This window comes from Salvia splendens, chromosome 12 (genome assembly GCF_004379255.2).
Source record: "Salvia splendens isolate huo1 chromosome 12, SspV2, whole genome shotgun sequence".
In the NCBI taxonomy this organism is placed as follows: Eukaryota; Viridiplantae; Streptophyta; class Magnoliopsida; order Lamiales; family Lamiaceae; genus Salvia; species Salvia splendens.
In genome coordinates this window covers 32913931-32926272 of record NC_056043.1, presented here as the reverse complement: position 1 = coordinate 32926272, position 12342 = coordinate 32913931, and the positions used below count along the sequence as shown (strand labels likewise).

Here is a 12342-nt window from a genome sequence, read left to right as displayed (position 1 = left end):
CACCCAACTCCAAGAGGATCTAATTGAGCACATTTGGGAAAACTTTGGCGGAGAATATTAAATTATGTCATTTTTATTTTTTTAGAATTTTAATTATGTCTTCGCTTTTTAATGTTAAGTTGTAATATTGTTTTAATTTTAATAAAGTGTGTTTGTTTAAATTGAATTGGGTTTTAAAAAAAATTATAAATTAAATTGAATGAATAGTAATTAAGAGACGGTATAGAGACGGTTAAGAGACGGAGCGTTGCAGCCTCCGTCTCTTAGTTAAGAGATGGAGGAAAAAAGGACAGTGGAGCCCTCAAATAGTGCTCAAATAGTAGTTAAGAGACGGTTTAAGAGACGGTATAGAGACAGCGTTGTGGATGGCCTAAGAAGTTTGAAGAGAGTATACTATATATTGTAAGATACACGTTACTTTATATTATAGTATGTTTTAACTAACGAGACGAAATTTTAGTTAGTCAAATATGAAATGAAAAACAACAGAAGTTATAAGGATATTTTTTAAACTTAATTACGATGAATTCCGCGCAGGTAAATTGTTGTACTTTGACCAAATTTTAATTTAAAAAAAATATAAGTATGTTTCAATATCATTTGATTTTCCAACTAGTCTGATTTCATCCTAAATCAATGCTGATATGGCAGATTAAAAATATGAAATGGTCGTATAAGAACAAATCTTATATTCACAATTCTATAGTTAATGATAGAGTAAGTGCATGTAAAATATAGTACTCCATAGATATTAGACTACACAACTTAAATTATATAGAGAATTCGTTATCAAAATTTTGAAAATCAGATGCAACTTTCACCCTGATTTTAAATTATAAGTAACTAGTTTTAAGTTAGACTAAAGGCCTTTTTTGTCCTAAACATATGGAGATTTTATGATTTTAGTCCAAAACATTATCTTTTGAATTATTCGGTCCCTCACAAATATAAACGAGTCATACTTAGTCCGAATTGGACTGAAATGGTTAAATTTAACTGTCAACGAATATTAATTAAATTTTGACCGGATTAAGTTAATAATTAAGGTAACTGTTCAGGCCCATAATTAGGAAGATAGGTTAAATGGTCTGGACCCGTGACTGGAGGGAAGTTAGGTGGACCCGTTGGTCCCCTCCAAGACAACGAAGCGCAGCTCGGTGGTAAGACGCTTCACCTCCGACTGTTAGGCCGGGGGTCCGAGTCACTTCGGGGGTAGATGGGGAACCATCGTTGATCTTCCTTTTTAGAAAAAAAAAAAACCGATATGCTCTCCTCCGCCGCCGGAGCCGGTCCCCTCTCCTCTGCCACCATCTCCGCCGCCGCCATACGGTGTCAATTGTCCCCCTCCACCTTCGCCGCCCTGCGGCGGAGGCGTCTACTACTATCCGCTGCCTCCACCAGCGCAAACCTCTTACTATCCACCACCTTCCGGTGGCGGCGCGTACTATCCACCGCCAAACCCTAGCTCCACCGATTACCCCACTCCGACGCCGCCAAATCCAATTATGCCGTATTTCCCTTCTATTACTACAATTTGTCGCCGTCCAACCCCCACACCGGCGATTACAATTCCGCTCAATTGAAAACTCACTCCAAATTTCCGCCTCTTCTCATCGCGATTTCACTCTTATTATTCCTTTAATTTCAAAATAGCAACAGCGAAATCAAGTATACTATAAACAACAGCTAGCTCCTTAATTCAATTCTCACGGATTTACCATTTCCTTTTCCTCCTTTTGCAAATTGCGACGATTTTCAGGTCAATGCGGATGAAGATCGGAGTTGCGGCGAAGGGAATTCACCGTCATATAATGAAGTTGCAGATTAATTATTCAGTGTAATTTTTAACTTAATTATTAACTTAATCCGGTCAAAATTCAATTAATATTCGTTGACCGTTAAATTTAACCATTTCCGTCCAATTCGGACTAAATGCGACCCGTTTATATTTGTGAGGGACCGAATAATTTAAAAAATAATGTTTTGGACCAAAATAATAAAATCTCCATATGTTTAGGACAAAAAGGACCTTTACTCTTTGAGTTATAATTATATCATGCAAGATTCTCTATCACGTGGAATCTTTTTTTTTATAAATAGTACTCCATGTTATAGTCTTTGATTTCTTTAGTAGTACTAAGTCTTTATTTACTTTAATTAGACCCTAATTTACTAATTGTTCATTTTAGGAGTATTTAATCCACTGGGCTTTGGAAATCATTTCGAACTTAAAAAGTTTGACGGATCATCATGATGACCCAAACTTAACAAAAAAATAATGTCAAATATTGACGACGAAGACAATTTAATTGATAAGAAGTTTCCCTTTACCTAGATGTTCGAAACATTAGAGCATCCACAACCGTGCTCTTGCCAGCGGCACAGTTGTGGGCCCGGGCGGTACTATTCATGCCTGCTCTCTGGCAAGAGCACAACACCCACAACTGTGCTCTTCCGCAAGGACGAGCACAATTAATATAAAATTCAATTACACAAAAACATTTCCATAATATTAAAATTCATTTAAAACCCACAATAAATATTACAAATGACAAATAAAATTAAACATTGCATAATTAAAATCCTAAAAATTAAAAATTACATAATTAAAATCCTAAAAATTAAAAATTACATAATTAAAATCCTAAAAATTAAAAATGACACTACTCGTTGCCGAATTTCGCCCACATGTGGTTGATTAGGTCTTCTTGTAGTTGATTGTGGATTCGAGTATCGCGCATTGTGTGTCTTGTCTCGATCCTCTGGCCAACCGTCGTATGCTCGCCTCGGCGTAGGGGAGACCTCGCTGTTGAGCTTCCGGCTTCGTCCTCGTCGTAGAAGCTAGCCGCCCTCGGCCCTTCGTCGGCTATAATCATGTTGTGTAATATAATACACGTGAACATGATGTCGGCGATATTATTCACATACCACAGCCGAGCCGGGGCCTTCACAATGTTGAATCGAGCTTGAAGGACCCCGAAGGCTCTTTCGACATCTTTCCGCGCTGACTCTTGACGCTGCGCAAAAAGAACCCGTCTCGGGTCGTGCGGGTTGTGGAGCGTCTTCACGAACGTCGACCACCTTGGGTAGATACCATCGGCGAGATAGTAACCCATGCGGTATATATTTCCGTTGATGGTGAAGTCGATCGCCGGTGCTACACCATTCATCACATCATTGAAGAGTGGTGACGAATATAGCACATTCAAGTCGTTGTTGGATCCAGCAACGCCGAAATATGCATGCCAAATATGCAACGCCGAAATATGCATGCCAAAAATTCTTTAAACATAGGATTCCAGTGGACTCACCGATATGCAAATACTCGTCGAACATGTCGGCCGTTTGCCCAGTAGCGAGTTGTCGGATGGCACACGTACACTTCTGCAACGCCGTGATACTTTGCCGGCCGGCTGCATCTACACCTGTTTGAAAGTATTCAACACGTGCGGACAATGTGTTGACAATTCGCATGAACAAGCGCTTTGACATGCGAAAACGGCGCCTGAAGTAATCTGCCGGATGAATGAGAGATGATTTGATGTGATAAATGGATGATGAATGTGTGTATTTATAGATGATTTTGGGGAAAAAAAAATAAAAAAAAAATCAAAAAAATTCAGAAAAAACGGGAAAAAAACGGCCATATTTTTGGGATTTGGAAAATATTTTTTTTTTTAGCATTATTTATAATTAAATACCGATTTTTAAAAAAAAAATAAAAAAAAGTTTAAACACAACGGCTATGCCGTTGACGAATGGGAGCGCGCCACGTGTGCGTCCGCTGGCACGGACGTGCTCGATACATCGAGCAGCGCCGTGCCAGCGGCGCGGCTGCAGCGGCGGCGGTCCTGCGCCTTGCCAACGGCGCGGACGGCGGTGGCGTCTTTCGCCACCGCTGCGGATGCTCTTACGTTGTAAATGAAGATCTAATCTAAAGATTCCAAACAACAAAATCATCACATTGAACATAAAAAAATAATTAACAAACAAGGCACTAGTAACACTATACTCTACTTCTTTTGTCATTTAAAAATAGACCACGTTTGCAATTTGGAATGTCCTTAAAAATAGACAAATTCTATTTAAGAAATTTTTTTCTATCTAATAAAGTGGGTCTCATTCTCAATTAACAATATTCCAATAACATTTCTCTATCTCTCTTACTTTATCAATTATGTATTAAAATTCGTAACCATGTTTATTTTTTAAGAAGCGAGAGAGATTTTGATTGTAATAATTAAATACCTTTCCCCAATGATTATGATATATAGAGATATTTCAAAATCCTTAGAAACAGAAATAAATATTTCTAGAAGATAGATTTTTCACAATCAATTCAAGCACTTGCTTTTACCAAGGAAAAGTTTAGGCAGATAAAGCCAATTTGATGGCTGCCGCAACTACTAAGTACCATATTGTGATATTCTTGTGAATTCAAAATAAGTGGCGGTTCCGGCGGTATTTTTAAAATTTGAATTTTGAAATCGACGAAAAACCGCCGGTTTCCACCGAAAACCGGCGGTTCCGGCGGTAAACCGGCGGCGGTTCGGACGTTTCCACCGAAAAAAAATTGAACCGCCGAACTGGCCGAACCGGCCAGGAACTGGACATGCAACGGCGGTTCACGGTTCAGGAACCGGAACCGCCGATCCTTGGCCGGGCCGGTTCAGGTTCACCTATTTTTTGAACCGGAACCGCCGGTTCCCAAACCGTGGTAACGTCTAGTGGCAAATAGGTTATGTGGGCCCGCATCTGAGTTAACTCAATACTCCCTCCGCTAGCTAACAGGAGTTCCGTTTTTTCATTTTAGTCCGTCCGCGAATAGGAATTCCGATTCTTTTTTTTTTTTACCATAAATGGTAATAGGGTCTCATATTCCACTAACTTATTCAACTCACATTTCATTTAAAACTAATATATATAAGTAAAACTCATATTCCACTAATTTTTTCCACCAATTTTTTTAAATATTTCTTAAAACTCGTGCCGCCGAGAAATGAGACTCCTAATGGCGGACGGAGGGAGTATTGTCGATCAGAAAATATCATGCTACATCCTTCCATAAAAAATATAGTACTCCCGTCGTCCACTATTTAAAGAGCCCTTTTGACTCGACACGAGTTTTAAAAAATTGTTTGACTTTGTGAATAAAAGTATAGAGAAAAAATGAGTGGAATGTAGGACGCATTTAAAGTAAGTTTTATATTAGATTTTATGAGTGTGAAAAGTTGGTGGAATATCGGTTCCACATACTAATAGTGGAACAAAGTAAATAGTTCAATAAATCGTAGACAAACTAAAATGACTCTTTAAATGGTGAACGAAGGGAGTACTATTTTACAATTCTAGACTGTCCACTAAAATAGGCCAATTTTTAAATATGAAAAATTTAAATTAATTAAATACTCTATTAGTAATTTGGATCTCACACTCCACTAACACCACTATCACCATATGTTCTCATTCTCTCTTATTTTATCAATTATAAATTAAAATCTGTGTTATATACAACTTGGTCTATTTTTAGTTGACGTATGTAGTACCAATTAAATTATGCTTCATGGTCTATTGTTCAGCGTATGGTGTTGGCATTTTTTGGAAATGTTATCATTTTTGAATGTATCATTCTGAGAAATCCCGAATAAATATGTTGCTTTACATGTGACAGATATATTGCAAATTTGTAATGTTTCATAACAATTTCACTTATTCTCATTTTCTTCTTTGTTTTTTTTTCCTTTTTGTTATATTTTACTTATTATTCTTTTTAATGTTACATTAAAATTTTTATTAGTGCATGCATGAATTTAATTAGGATATTAATTTTTTTTAAATCCATTATCTATGATTTTAGGTGAATATAACTCCTACTGAATTTTTAATTTTTAACTACATCACAGCTTACAATAATGTGTAAAATTTTAAAAATTTGTAACTCCATGTATTTTCAGCTGTAATAAATTTTGTATTTAATTAAAAATACATATTAATATAAATTTAATTAAGGAATTAAAATATATTTGTGTAATAAAATGAAATACTGAATATAGTATAAAATTTATGTTTTATGTGTATGGTTTAGTATGTTTTATATAATTGTGGTATCTTTAAATTTATTTTTAAATATTATCATAATATTTTTAATGTGTTGTGGGATTAGTATGTAATAATTTAGATAAAATATATAGGTATAATTAAAAAATTACAAAAAGCATGTGAATAGGAAATACTCATTGAAATTTGAATTTAGAATAAATAATTAAGTTAATATACTATATAATGTGACATTTATACTAAAATGGGTTTGCGTTTAATACTCTCTCCGTTTCATAAAAATATGGGCATATGATATGGCACGACAATTAAAACAAAATTGGTAAAGTAATAGAGAAGAGGAGAAAGGTAGTTAAAATATTGTTAGTGAATAGTGAGACCTCTATTATTATTAGTGTTTTAATGGTGATATAAGTTGTAAATAAGTTGATGTATAGGGATAATAAATTGAGATAACTTTCAATGAATAAAAATGCTCATATTTTTATGAGACGGACGAAAATGAAAAGTGCACAAATTATTATGGGACGGTGCCATCACCGGGGTGAATCTGACGTTCGTGGGCTCTTGGTTCAGCGTAATCAAGATGAGCAGCCGAATTCATTTTTATGAAACAGTCTTCATTTGACACTCCTTCACAGCTTATTTCTGTAGTCCCCAAATTCTCAACCTCTCCATCCTATTTGAAGAGCAAAAACAAAACACACACACACACATCTTAATGAATAACAGTATTGACGATACACTAATTTGAAAATTCAAAGTAATTGGAATGAATAATAATAACTATTTCAATTAAACAAAACACACACACACAAATAGTTATTATTATGATTTATTATTATTATTATAATAAATAATAATAATAACTATTTCAAGAGTAACATAATAGTATTTCAATTAAATAAATTACAAAATACACTAATGGTCAAATACCCATAGATTACAAATGTACTAAGGTTTGAATTATTCATTAATCAACTTTAGTTTAATAAAGCATCTCAAGATCTTACATTAAATAATATGGCACATTTTAACATTCTTTTATAAAATTTAATCAAATCTAAAACTCACAGTAGCAATGATAGATGGATTAGGGCGAGAGGCACACGTCAATGAAAATAGAAGAGTGCAAATGACAAAAAAGTTGATGATTTTGAACTCCATTTTTTGGGTATAATATGAGAAGTGATGAATAAACCAATTTTCATTGGCTTAATTTATAGAATGGGAAAGGGGGTTTGAATGGCCGACCAGATTCGTATGGTAAATATCATAAATCAAGCTAATTATAGTTATTATATTGTTACAATTGAATAAATCATATTCAGGTAAATTGAGTGGATAAATTGTTCTAACGTTTAGGGTTAATTATGAGTTTTTACTTCAGTAATGCGTAATTTTAAGATTATAATTATGTAATTTTAAAATGTAATGAATATTGTAATTATGTTTAATTTTATACTAAATTTGATTATAATATGTACAATAAAAGTTATAAATTTAAATTAATTATAATGTATAATAAAATAAATAAATAAATAAATAAATAAATGAAAAATTGAAGGCTAGGATCATGAATATTGCAAGAGAGAATGCTCTTATACTATTTTGAACCCATGATTTTATATACGTACAATAATAATAAAAAATTGTTTTTTCTATTATGTCATGAACGTGGATAGGACTTTATGGTTAATAATTTCATTTACTTGCAAGCACAAAATGGTCATAAAATTGACAAGAACGGTATAAACCCAAGATACTCATAATGCAAGAAAAATAAGCCTCTCATATAATCCATTTACTATGAAATGGCACTAAACATGAGAAATCAAAACAATCATTAGGAAATTGAAGAGAGAGATTTCCCTAACTTTTAGGGCTAATGATTATGGCCTGGATCATCTTTTGGGGGGTTGTAATCAAGATCCATAGCCAAAGCCCTCATCTTCAAACACTCTTCATTTGACACTCCTTCACGACTTATTTCTTCAGCCCCCAAATTCTCGATTTCTCCAACCTATTAAACACAAACATACACAACACACACATATAGTACATTTAGTCCATTTCCAATCTTACACTAAACTCGAATCCATTTTTGAATATACGTCACACCAAAAAGTAATTTTACTCCTACTATTTACACCAAAATTAAAATATAGTACATCATTTTTTAGTATATGTCTTATACAATTTTTTTCACTTGACCTTTATTCGGTGACGTTGTTCTGTAGAAAAATGCAAAAATCGGTTTGGGTTGCAGTATGATTGAAGAAGTTTAATACACCAAAAATAAGATTTGGTGTTTGGTATAGCAAAATACCCGAAATTTGAATATCCGTTATGAACCTACCAAAAAAAAATACTAATATGGAATATTTTAATATCCTTTCGTAAAGATTTAGTAATCAAATCTAAGACTCACAACAATCCCTTTACAAAATTCTATCAAATCAAAAACTCACATTTGGAATAATAGATGGTTTAGGGCGAGAGGCACACGTCAATGAAAACAAAACTGTGCAAATGACAAAAAAGTTGATGAATTTAAAATCCATTATTTTGTTCTTGGTATTTTATGAGAAGTGAATAAACCAATTATCAAAAGCTTAATTTATATAGGGGGGAAAGGAGGGGGTTTGAAATAGCCGACAGGAAAATATCATAAATGCAACATCAAGATAATTATAAAGAGAAAAAAAATACATTTAACCCTCTCATATTTTTCTCCTCACAATGGGGATTGGGGATGAGATAATTAACTTTTTTTCCAAATTTGGATAAAATCGGTTGCTCAGAATTAATTTTTATTGCGAGATTGAGTTAATCCGCCATTAAATTCATTATAAGGGAAGACCAAGACTCATATATTTATATATGTGCAATTATGATAAATTTATATTCCCTTTGTCAACGAAAAAAATAGTCTCCTTTTGTCAATTTAAAGTGTACACGAAAAATAGTCTTATTTCTTTTTTTTTTTAAACTTTATCCATTTTTCTCATTCTCTCCTTACTTTTTCTCATCTCTCTCTGTAACAACCCGAACTTCCGTACCTTATTATTATTATTAGCCTAAAGATAAATAATAAGTGATCGTTGTAGTATTCGAAATCTGCCATTTTCATGTATGATAATTGATCTTGGAATTATAAATAATCGTTGCTTCGTTCTCGAATGAATATTTCAAGTAAAAAAAAAAGGGGTAACACCAAATAAAAATTTATAATGTCCGGCATATCTCCGAAGTCCGCTAAATTACTATTATACAAATTAATCAAATCCTTACCTATTACAATTAGAGAAAAGTTCAAGCAGCCCATTCAACGGTCGTGCTCGCACTCCAAGAAAGTCCGGTACACCATCAGGGAAGACTATGGATGTTATTTGTTTTCCTACACCAAAGCCACGAGCTTAAACTGGGTTTTTCCTATACCAAATTAAATAAATAAGTAAATAAATATACAAATAATAAAATTTAATAAACAAATAAAATATTAAAAAATAAAAAAATGAGAGAGAGGGCAGATACATAGAATCATTTTTTTCCACACAACATTAAATGATGCATTAATAGCTTTGCAGTAGAAATCATTCTCTGACAAAATTTTGCAAGATACGGCACTTGCCATCCTAATCCTTAATCCCTAAGTATGCCTAACCATTTAGGCATATCACTTTCTTTCACTCACCCACATCACCATCACACGCCTCTTTCAATATATCCCACCACCCTAATCTCCTCTTTCTCTACCGCCACTCCTCCATATTAGTTCATTCACAATAAAGTTCCACCCCCACAAGTTGCTCCGCTAAAATCAGCAAGAAGTTTAAAAGAACAAGGTTGATATTCTTCTCATCTCAATCGAAACAAATTCAAGAAGACGAGAGCTAAATCAATTGAATTACAGAAACTGAATCTGCAAAATCCAGTGGGTTACTCCTTTCGGTTCTACAATTTCACAACTAATATCGTGTTATCAAGGTAAAATCCCTTCCCAATTTCAAGTCATGAACTTTTAGTATACCCTCCGCAGCATATCATCATACATCACTCCCACGCTGAACTCGGAATTAAATCAACAATCAGGATTAAGCGAAGATACGAATTAACATAAAAATTGGATAAAGAACTCATCTTTCGGGGTAAATCGGGGCGACAGAACCGGCGGAGAAGCCGGCAGCAGCGGCGACGACTCGGGGCAGTGGCTGACCGCAGCCGCTGTGGCCGAACCCGACGGCGACGGAGAAACAGCAGTGGCCGCCGGCGTGAGGATCGACGCGATGGTGGAGGATCTGGACCGCGACGACGACGGTGACCGCGAGTTCGCACCTGGTGCGCGAGCGTCTAACGACGGAGAATTTGACGGAGGCGGTACTACAAATCACGGTTGAAGTCAGCGGCGACCTCCGTGCGGTCTGCAGCGCCGACGACGACGTTCTCCGTTTGCCGGCACGTTGCGGTTTCTGATCTGGAATTGAATGAAAGAGTGACGGGATTTGGGATTATATTCTTCGTTTGGCAAATTCAATTTTGAGTGGTGCTTCAATTTGAGTTTCAAATTTTGGGTTGGGGGAGTTCTGCTTGAGAAGAAGAGAGAGAGTGGGTTGGGGGAGTTCTGCTTGAGAAGAAGAGAGAGAGAGACGTGGGAGAAATGGTGGAGTACTTTTTGGGCTTTGTTTTAAAAAAAGGAATTGGGCTTCTTTAATTAAAAGTGGATGATTTATTAAAGTATGGGCTCCTTTTAATTTTGCTTTGGGCTTTAGAAGTTTTATTAGGGATATAAGGTAGTTGAAATAATTAGTTTGGGCTGGAAAATAAAATAAGAATTTGGGCCAGTTTAAAATAAATCTTTGGGCCGATAATTAATTGTGACGAATTATTTAATTAATCCCGGAATATTTCGAGGGATGAATAATTTTATCCTAAGTCCGAAATAAATATATTTGCGAAGGAAAATAGCTGAGATAATTCAATTATGCGCTTAAATAAATTTTGGGATTTTTGTTCGAGATTATGATGGAAAAATACGAGGAGCTAACGGAGGAATTATGGGCGTAAGCGGCCGACCGGCATCGCCCCGCGACGCCTCGGGCGGCCGCTAAGGAAATGGAAAGAAAGAGGGAGACGACGTTCTCAAATCACAAAAATAATTAAGTTAATAAAGAAGTGCTATTAATTAAATTTCCCAATTTAATTAATATGCAAGTTTCTAAAATTTTCTAACGGTGAACAAATGATAAAAGAAATAAAGTAGGGGCATGCATTCCTAGAAGTATGTGAATTTTCTCGAGTCTTATCAGTACGTTATTTGTTTTCAAAAGGCTATCTCCGTGAGTTAAGGGTGGAGTCAGGGAAATTCAAGTTAAGGAGTTTTAAGCAGTCGAGGTGAGCTTTCTTATACTAAAAATACAAATCGTATTTTATGAAAACACGAACACATGTTCGTGATTTTAATGATGTTGTCTTGCCATAAATGTTTTGTATGATGCCTATCTGTTTGGCTAAGACCAAAGAAATTATGAATGATGATATATGTGAATCGAATTCGGGTCCCAGTGAGGGTGGTGTCCCCGCTCGGACTAGTGTACACAAACTACCTCTGTCATGTTGGGCAGAGCAGGTGACCGAGGAAGGTGGCCACCTTCCCGGCACAAGGATACCTCTGACATGTTGGGCAGAGAAGGTGACCGAGGAAGGTGGCCACCTTCCCGGCACATGTATGTAAGGTGACCGTGTGAGAACACCATCTCAACGGCACAATGTGATCAGATATGGCTAAGTACAGGAAAAAGGGACTGCAGTCCAATGTGAGTATTTTTAGTAAGCTCGGGTCTTTTTAACAATACCCTGAGTGTTACTGGATGTTGGCTTGACAATATTTTCAAATGTATATGTGTAATTTTCGGCAATGTGTTCACTGAGTACTTTTTGTACTCAGCCCTGCATATATTTCTAAATGTGCAGGTTGAGCAGCGAAGTGGTGGAAGAAGTGCTATTGAGACAAGACATTTAATTCAGTCAGATTTTGACTCTCGGAGGTTCATGTCTCCATACATGGACTGCGTTCTTTTGTTTCCGCTGTGCCGGTAAAGAGGCAGTGTCTATTCTACTTTTGACTCTGATAATCAGAACTTGTATGAACGGTCACTCGATTCTGCATGATCGAGTGTATTTTATTCTAAGTATTTCCCTATATGAGTTTATTATATGCGTCTCGTTCTGCTTTGGCTTTAATTTCCCCTAAATTCTATCCCCACTTCTTATAATCCCTCCTTA

The 12342-nt window shown here is 35.4% G+C and overlaps 1 long non-coding RNA gene across 1 annotated transcript; it reads left to right on the top strand.

Annotated features, from left to right (window-relative positions):
• The first annotated feature begins 9205 nt into the window (after positions 1-9205).
• LOC121759092 lies at positions 9206-12272 on the top strand. Its single transcript, XR_006041596.1, has 3 exons — positions 9206-10047; positions 11388-11451; positions 12031-12272. It is a non-coding gene; the product is annotated as an uncharacterized LOC121759092 (long non-coding RNA).
• The last annotated feature ends 70 nt before the right edge of the window (positions 12273-12342 follow it).